This window comes from Coregonus lavaretus (assembly GCF_964263955.1).
Source record: "Coregonus lavaretus genome assembly, chromosome: 30".
NCBI classification, from domain to species: domain Eukaryota; kingdom Metazoa; phylum Chordata; class Actinopteri; order Salmoniformes; family Salmonidae; genus Coregonus; species Coregonus lavaretus.
The window spans coordinates 40,080,610-40,089,623 of NC_140017.1; the positions used below are offsets into that span (position 1 = coordinate 40,080,610).

Consider the following 9,014-nt stretch of genomic DNA (forward strand, 5'->3'; position numbering starts at 1 on the left):
GAAACAGAGTAGGCTGCCTACATGGGCGGAGAATCATGTGGCAGTTAACTTAAATACACTGCTCAAAAAAATAAAGGGAACACTAAAATAACACATCCTAGATCTGAATGAATGAAATCATCTTATTAAATACTTTTTTCTTTACATAGTTGAATGTGCTGACAACAAAATCACACAAAAATTATCAATGGAAATCAAATGTATCAACCCATGGAGGTCTGGATTTGGAGTCACCCTCAAAATTAAAGTGGAAAACCACACTACAGGCTGATCCAACTTTGATGTAATGTCCGTAACACAAGTCAAAATGAGGCTCAGTAGTGTGTGTGGCCTCCACGTGCCTGTATGACCTCCCTACAATGCCTGGGCATGCTCCTGATGAGGTGGAGGATGGTCTCCTGAGGGATCTCCTCCCAGACCTGGACTAAAGCATCCACCAACTCCTGGACAGTCTGTGGTGCAACGTGGCGTTGGTGGATGGAGCGAGACATGATGTCCCAGATGTGCTCAATTGGATTCAGGTCTGGGGAACGGGCGGGCCAGTCCATAGCATCAATGCCTTCCTCTTGCAGGAACTGCTGACACACTCCAGCCACATGAGGTCTAGCATTGTCTTGCATTAGGAGGAACCCAGGGCCAACCGCACCAGCATATGGTCTCACAAGGGGTCTGAGGATCTCATCTCGGTACCTAATGGCAGTCAGGCTACCTCTGGCGAGCACATGGAGGGCTGTGCGGCCCCCCAAAGAAATGCCACCCCACACCATGACTGATCCACCGCCAAACCGGTCATGCTGGAGGATGTTGCAGGCAGCAGAACGTTCTCCACGGCGTCTCCAGACTGTCACGTCTGTCACGTGCTCAGTGTGAACCTGCTTTCATCTGTGAAGAGCACAGGGCGCCAGTGGCGAATTTGCCAATCTTGGTGTTCTCTGGCAAATGCCAAACGTCCTGCACGGTGTTGGGCTGTAAGCACAACCCCCACCTGTGGACGTCGGGCCCTCATACCACCCTCATGGAGTCTGTTTCTGACCGTTTGAGCAGACACATGCACATTTGTGAGACAGACACAGCAAACCTTCTTGCCACAGCTCGCATTGATGTGCCATCCTGGATGAGCTGCACTACCTGAGCCACTTGTGTGGGTTGTAGACTCAGTCTCATGCTACCACTAGAGTGAAAGCACCGCCAGCATTCAAAAGTGACCAAAACATCAGCCAGGAAGCATAGGAACTGAGAAGTGGTCTGTGGTCACCACCTGCAAACCAGTCCTTTATTGGGGGTGTCTTGCTAATTGCCTATAATTTCCACCTGTTGTCTATTCCATTTGCACAACAGCACATGACATTTATTGTCAATCAGAGTTGCTTCCTAAGTGGACAGTTTGATTTCACAGAAGTGTGATTGACTTGGAGTTACATTGTGTTGTTTAAGTGTTCCCTTTATTTTTTTGAGCAGTGTATATGCCAAGTTGCTCTCTCAGAATATCATAATGGACCTGCAACTTTGAGTTTCTCCACTTCCACTCTGCCTTTCTGTAATTTCTCTTTAATTTATTAGTTTCCTCACTCATCCAAGCGGCTCTCCGTTTGGATGTGGACATTTTCAACTTTACTGGAGCTATGGCATCAATGGTTGCCCTTAAATTGCTATTAAAGTTATCAACTAAATTATCACAAAAGGAAGGCAGAATAGGTGGTGGAGTATTGGTCATACACTCAAAATCTGTAGCAACTTCAGAGGTAACATAGCGTTTCTTAATAATGCGTTCAGTATTACCCTGTGCTTTGGGCAATAAGGTAGTAAAAAATACCCAGTGGCGATCAGATAAAGCAACATCAACAGAGGATAGGTCAATAGAAAGCCCCTCGTTAATAAATCAGGTCCAGAATACCGAGGTTATGATTGGGCCCAGAAACATGTTTGATAAAGTCCATAGAGCTCAAAAGATTTCAGAAATTCAATGACCTTGGAGTCAGTCTATTTGTCAACATGAATATTAAAATCGCCCAACACAATGATTTTATCATTGTTCTCAAGGACAATAGACAATAGTTCAGAGAAATCAGTAAAGAAAGTGGAGCAGGGTTTGGTGGCCTATACAGGGTTATGACCATCGACAGGTATTTCCATCAATGAATAAAAAGCATTATTTCGCAATGTGATTTTCTTTCTCCCAGTCGTTTTGGCCGGCAACAGTTTTATGGCTTTTCTTATTTTTTGGGCCAAAAGCTAGCAATTGCCAGCTAATGGAAACCCTGGTACAGCTGTGCTTCCAAGCAGGCAGGCTACGAGTCTCTTTCCTCCTACTCTGACAAACATTCAGCAGCATTATCTACTGTATGACATCACCCTGGGCCATTACCAGACAGTACCTCACTGTGTGTAAATTCTATTTCTGGCTAGGCAGGCAGTGTCTTTAGAGGGCGTTAATAAAACCATTCCCAGAGGCTGCTCTGAGCACTGCTCCAATGCCAACTTCATCCCCATGTATTCCTTTCAGACCAGGATGGAGGCAGGGGGAAACTGATCCTGGAGCAGAACACAGGGGCAACTCCTTGGGCCATGTCTCAATAATCTCACAACAAGCTTGACTCTTTTCCTTCATGGTCTCTGATTTGAAAGGACTTGATAGCAGCCTAAAGGCACCAGAGTGAGACTAGACACATTCCACCCATCAGTGAAGAGTGGGGGACAATAGCTGAGTAAAGGAAAAGTATTGGACGTGTTCTTTCTTATCTGATGCTATGCTTCTCTCAGTTGCCTATTATCTCACCAGTTTTTTTGTTGTATTTTTCGAATATATTTCTCAATCTCACTTTTCATCCTTCAACTAAATATACTTTCCTGCAACCCGCCTCACCCAATGTGGAATGGATTCTATTATTTCTTATACCTTTTTATCTAGAACCGGCTGAAACTAGCCAGCTAACTAGCTACTTGCTATTAGCCACCGTTAGCAGTTTTCACCATTGTCCGTGGCCTGCACTACCTACCAGTCAGCTCTAGCCTGGACAATTATCGGTGAGTCTGCACAGCGCGCTATCTACCCAGAACATATCGGATTTTCTACCGGAATCACTGGACCTTTAACACCAGATCATCGCAACTAGCTAGCTGCAACCGAATGGATGTTGTTGTTGGCTAATCACCACTGTCCCGAAGCTAGCACCAGTTAGCCTTGTGCTAGCCTCGAGCCCATCTCCCGGCTATCTACCTCTCTGTCAACCGGACAGGACCTCCTAGTGTCGACACGGAGCCCCGCCGATCCATCACAACTGGTCTGCCGACGTAATCGCCTGATGTGGTTTCATCATGCTTCCCGTTGCGACGACCACAAAGATCCATCTGCTAGCCCCCGGCCCGTTAGCACACGCAATCAACAGCCGTGCCTCCTGCTCGCCTGTGCCGTAGCAGCCATCGAACTGCAGCCATCGAACTGCTCCAGGACTCACCTATTGCTGTTCACTGGACCTTATGATCACTCAGCCACACAACTGATGTCTGCTGGACTGTTCCTTTACACGGTACCCCATCCTGTTTATCTGTCCAGCCTCAGCCCAAACTTTTGTCGCCATTACCAGTTGTTGTCTTAGCTCTCTCGAATAACACCTGTGATTGCTTTATGCCTCTCTCCCAAGTCAATATGCCTTGCCTATTGCTGTTTCGGTTAGTTCTTATTATACAATTTCACTGTAGAGCCCCCAGTCCCGCTCAACCTGACTTAGATAGCTCCTTTGTCCCACCCCCAATACACGCGAAGACCGGCTCAGTCGGTGCCTCCAGAGATGCGACATCTTTCATCGTTACCCAACGCTTAGGTTTACCTGCAGTGTACTCAAATCCTTCCATATCCTTGTCTGTACATAATGCCCTGAATCTATTCTACAACGCCCGGAAATCTGCGCCTTTTATTCTCTGTACCCAACGCACTAGAAGACAAGTTCTTAAAGCCTTTAGCCGTATCCTTATTCTACTCCTCCGGTGATGTAGAGGCTAACCCAGGCCCTGCAGCCCCCAGTATCAGTCCTACTCCCCAGGAGCTATCATTTGTTGACTTCTGTAACCGTAAAAGCCTTGGTTTCTTGCATGTTAACATCAGAAGCCTCCTCCCTAAGTTTGAGTTATTCACTGCGTTAGCACACTCCGCCAACTCTGATGTTCTAGCAGTGTCTGAATCCTGGCTTAGGAAGGCCACCAAAAACTCTGAAATGTCCATCCCGAATTACAACATTTTCCGTCTAGATAAAACTGCCAAAGGGGGCGGAGTTGCAATCTACTGTAGAGATAGCCTGCAGAGCTCTATCATACTATCCAGGTCTGTGCCCAAACAGTTTGAGCTTCTACTTCTAAAAATCCACCTTTCCAGAAATAAGTCTCTCACTGTTGCCGATTGCTACAGACCCCCCTCAGCCCCCAGCTGTGCCCTGGACACCATATGTGAATTGATTGCCCCCCATCTATCCTCAGAGTTCGTACTGCTTGGTGACCTAAACTGGGATATGCTTAACACCCCGGCCGTCCTACAATCTAAACTAGATGCCCTCAATCTCACACAATTTATCAAGGAACCTACCAGGTACAACCCTAAATCCGTAAACATGGGCACCGTCATAGATATCATCTTGACTAATTTACCCTCTAAATACACCACTGTCTTCAACCAGGATCTCAGCGATCACTGCCTCATTGCCTGCATCCGTAATGGGTCCGCAGTCAAACGACCACCCCTCATCACTGTCAAACGCTCCCTAAAACACTTCAGCGAGCAGGCCTTTCTAATTGACCAGGCCCGGGTATCCTAGATGGATATTGACCTTATTCCGTCTGTAGAGGATGCCTGGTTGTTCTTTAAAAGTGCTTTCCTCTCCATATTAAATAAGCATGCCCCATTCAGAAAATTCAGAACTAAGAACAGATATACAGTGGGGAAAAAAAGTATTTAGTCAGCCACCAATTGTGCAAGTTCTCCCACTTAAAAAGATGAGAGAAGCCTGTAATTTTCATCATAGGTACACGTCAACTATGACAGACAAATTGAGAAAAAAAAATCCAGAAAATCCCATTGTAGGATTTTTTATGAATTTATTTGCAAATTATGGTGGAAAATAAGTATTTGGTCACCTACAAACAAGCAAGATTTCTGGCTCTCACAGACCTGTAACTTCTTCTTTAAGAGGCTCCTCTGTCCTCCACTCGTTACCTGTATTAATGGCACCTGTTTGAACTTGTTATCAGTATAAAAGACACCTGTCCACAACCTCAAACAGTCACACTCCAAACTTCACAATGGCCAAGACCAAAGAGCTGTCAAAGGACACCAAAAACAAAATTGTAGACCTGCACCAGGCTGGGAAGACTGAATCTGCAATAGGTAAGCAGCTTGGTTTGAAGAAATCAACTGTGGGAGCAATTATTAGGAAATGGAAGACATACAAGACCACTGATAATCTCCCTCGATCTGGGGCTCCACGCAAGATCTCACCCCGTGGGGTCAAAATGATCACAAGAACGGTGAGCAAAAATCCCAGAACCACACGGGGGGACCTAGTGAATGACCTGCTGAGAGCTGGGACCAAAGTAACAAAGCCTACCATCAGTAACACACTACGCCGCCAGGGACTCAAATCCTGCAGTGCGAGACGTGTCCCACTGCTTAAGCCAGTACATGTCCAGGCCCGTCTGAAGTGCATTTGGATGATCCAGAAGAGGATTGGGAGAATGTCATATGGTCAGATGAAACCAAAATATAACTTTCTGGTAAAAACTCAACTCGTCATGTTTGGAGGACAAAGAATGCTGAGTTGCATCCAAAGAACACCATACCTACTGTGAAGCACGGGGTTGGAAACATCATGCTTTGGGGCTGTTTTTCTGCAAAGGGACCAGGACGACTGATCCGTGTAAAGGAAAGAATGAATGGGGCCATGTATCGTGAGATTTTGAGTGAAACCCTCCTTCCATCAGCAAGGGCATTGAAGATGAAACGTGGCTGGGTCTTTCAGCATGACAATGATCCCAAACACACCGCCCGGGCAACGAAGGAGTGGCTTCGTAAGAAGCATTTCAAGGTCCTGGAGTGGCCTAGCCAGTCTCCAGATCTCAACCCCATAGAAAATCTTTAGAGGGAGTTGAAAGTCTGTGTTGCCCAGCGACAGCCCCAAAACATCACTGCTCTAGAGGAGATCTGCATGGAGGAATGGGCCAAAATACCAGCAACAGTGTGTGAAAACCTTGTGAAGACTTACAGAAAATGTTTGACCTGTGTCATTGCCAACAAAGGGTATATAACAAAGTATTGAGAAACTTTTGTTATTGACCAAATACTTATTTTCCACCATCATATGCCAATAAATTCATTAAAAATCCTACAATGTGATTTTCTGGATTTTTTTTTCTCATTTTGTCTGTCATAGTTGACGTGTACCTATGATGAAAATTACAGGCCTCTCTCATCTTTTTAAGTGGGAGAACTTGCACAATTGGTGGCTGACTAAATACTTTTTTCCCCCACTGTAGCCCCTGGTTCACCCCAGACTTGACTGCCCTTGACCAGCACAAAAACATTCTGCGGCGTACTGCATTAGCATCGAACAGCCCCCGCGATATGCAACTTTTCAGGGAAGTCAGGAACAAATATACACAATCAGTTAGGAAAGCAAAGGCTAGCTTTTTCAAGCAGAAATGTGCATCCTGTAGCACTAACTCCAAAAAGTTTTGGGACACTGTAAAGTCCATGGAGAATAAGAGCACCTCCTCCCAGCTACCCACTGCACTGAGGCTAGGAAACACTGTCACCACCGATAAATCTATGATTATCGAGAATTTCAATAAGCATTTTGCTACGGCTGGCCATGCTTTCTACCTGGCTACCCCTACCCCAGCCACCAGCTCTGCACCCTCCGCTGCAACGCTGCTGGCACCCGCCCACCCAACTAGAATCACTACTCTTGACGGGTCTGACCTAGAGTATGTGGACAACTACAAATACCTAGGTGTCTGGTTAGACTGTAAACTCTCCTTCCACACTCACATTAAGAATCTCCAATCCAAAGTTAAATCTAGAATCGGCTTCCTATTTCGCAACAAAGCCTCCTTCACTCATGTTGCCAAACATGCCCTCGTAAAACTGACTATCCTACCGATCCTTGACTTCGGCGATGTCATTTACAAAATAGCCTCCAACACTCTACTCAGCAAATTGGATGTAGTCTATCACAGTGCCATCCGTTTTGTCTCCAAAGCCCCATACACTACCCACCACTGTGACCTGTACACTCTTGTTGGCTGGTCCTCACTACATGTTCGTCGTCAAACCCACTGGCTCCAGGCCATCTATAAATCACTGCTAGGCAAATCACCGCCTTATCTTAGCTCATTGGTCACCATAGCAACACCCACCCCAGCAGGTATATCTCACTGGTCATCCCCAAAGCCAACACCTCCTTTGGCCGCCATTCCTTCCAGTTCCCTGCTGCCAATGACTGGAACGAATTGCAAAAATCTCTGAAGCTGGAGACACTTATCTCCCTCACTAACTTTAAGCATCAGTTGTTAGAGCACCTTACCGATCACTGCACCTGTACACAGCCCATCTGAAATTAGCCCACCCAACTACCTCATCCCTATATTGTTATTTATTTTGCTCATTTGCACCCCAGTATCTCATCTCTTGCACATCTATCATTCCAGTGTTAATACTAATTGTAATTATTTTGCACTATAGCCCATTTATTGCCTTACCTCCATAACTTGCTACATTTGCACACACTGTATATATATTTTCTGTTGTATTTTTTGACTTTATGTTTTTTTACCCCATATGTAACTGTTGTTGTTTTTATCGCACTGCTTTGCTTTATCTTGGCCAGGTCGCAGTTGTAAATGAGAACTTGTTCTCAACTGGCTTACCTGGTTAAATAAAGGTGAAATAAACACAACAATTTTTTTTACAAAAACCAAGCTATACATCCATTGAGACGTTATTTCAGGCAGCTCTACAAGCTGAGCTACAGAGGCCCATACAGAGAATCGGGGTAACGCTCCTTTCACGCCACTTCGATACCGAATTTACTTTGTAGCAGGTTAGGAGAATTAACCTAGAAAGTTAGGAGACTGAGGTTAAGGTTAGGGAAATGCTCGCCTAACCTGCTACAAAAACCACTTTGTAATGTATAGGAGTGGCGTGAAAATAGTGTGTCCCGTCTTGCAGCTAGACTGCGACCGTATCGGTAAATTAGCGTTCTCGAGCTCGCAAGCTGAACCGAGGCTAACTAATTTAGCTAAGTAAATAAGTTTCGTCGATTGTTAGCTAGATAACGTTAGTAAGTTGGGTGTCACCTGCCATTGGCAGTGCCAGAACCGTGGTTAATTTAAGTTACACAACTAAAATAAGCTAGCTACCGTTAGCTTAGTTATGACATCTACAGTTACGTTGATTGTAGCTAATAATTTCCCCCTATCCTAATCGACCGACACATAGCTAGCTATGATCAACAGCTAGCTAGACATACTCTAATAACAGTGAGGGGAATTTCTAATGATCAGTTAGCTAGTTACCATTGCCACTTTGTAGGAATCATCGCCCAGGTAGGTAGCTAGGTGCGTGATTGAATGCGCTAAATTACTAGCTAGCTAAACAGGTACTTTAACGTTAGCTATCTTAGCTAGCTAAACAAAAACGATTCGCTAACGTTAGTTGGTGAAATAGCAACGCTGCCTTTAGCTACATACCTGTTTACAGTAGACAGAAGTGGTAGATTGCTTATGTAGACCGAAGTAAGCTCATTTGCCGTGGCTAGCTAGCTAGTCGTGTGTTTTATTTTGTAATTCAAAGACGGAAGTTTTCTGCAAGATCAAACTGGCCAAGAGGGGCGAGGTTTTCTGAGTAAACACCAATCAGCTGGCCCCCAAACGGTTTGACGGTTGTAGTTTTTCTTGACATCCCCCATTATGGCAGTGGCAAATGCATAGTAAATATAAAAACTACAACTCCCACGTAGCTCAAGCACTCA

General features: G+C 45.2%; 1 protein-coding gene across 1 annotated transcript in view; it reads right to left on the minus strand.

Annotated features, from left to right (window-relative positions):
* Positions 1 to 8,842, minus strand: part of LOC311105451 (programmed cell death protein 10-like) — a 30,104-nt gene extending 21,262 nt beyond the window's left edge. Inside the window, exon 1 of the mRNA XM_084147605.1 lies at positions 8,734 to 8,842. The gene's annotated coding sequence lies outside the window, so the exon portion shown is untranslated. The remainder of the gene's footprint in view (positions 1 to 8,733) is intronic.
* Between the last annotated feature and the right edge of the window lie 172 nt (positions 8,843 to 9,014).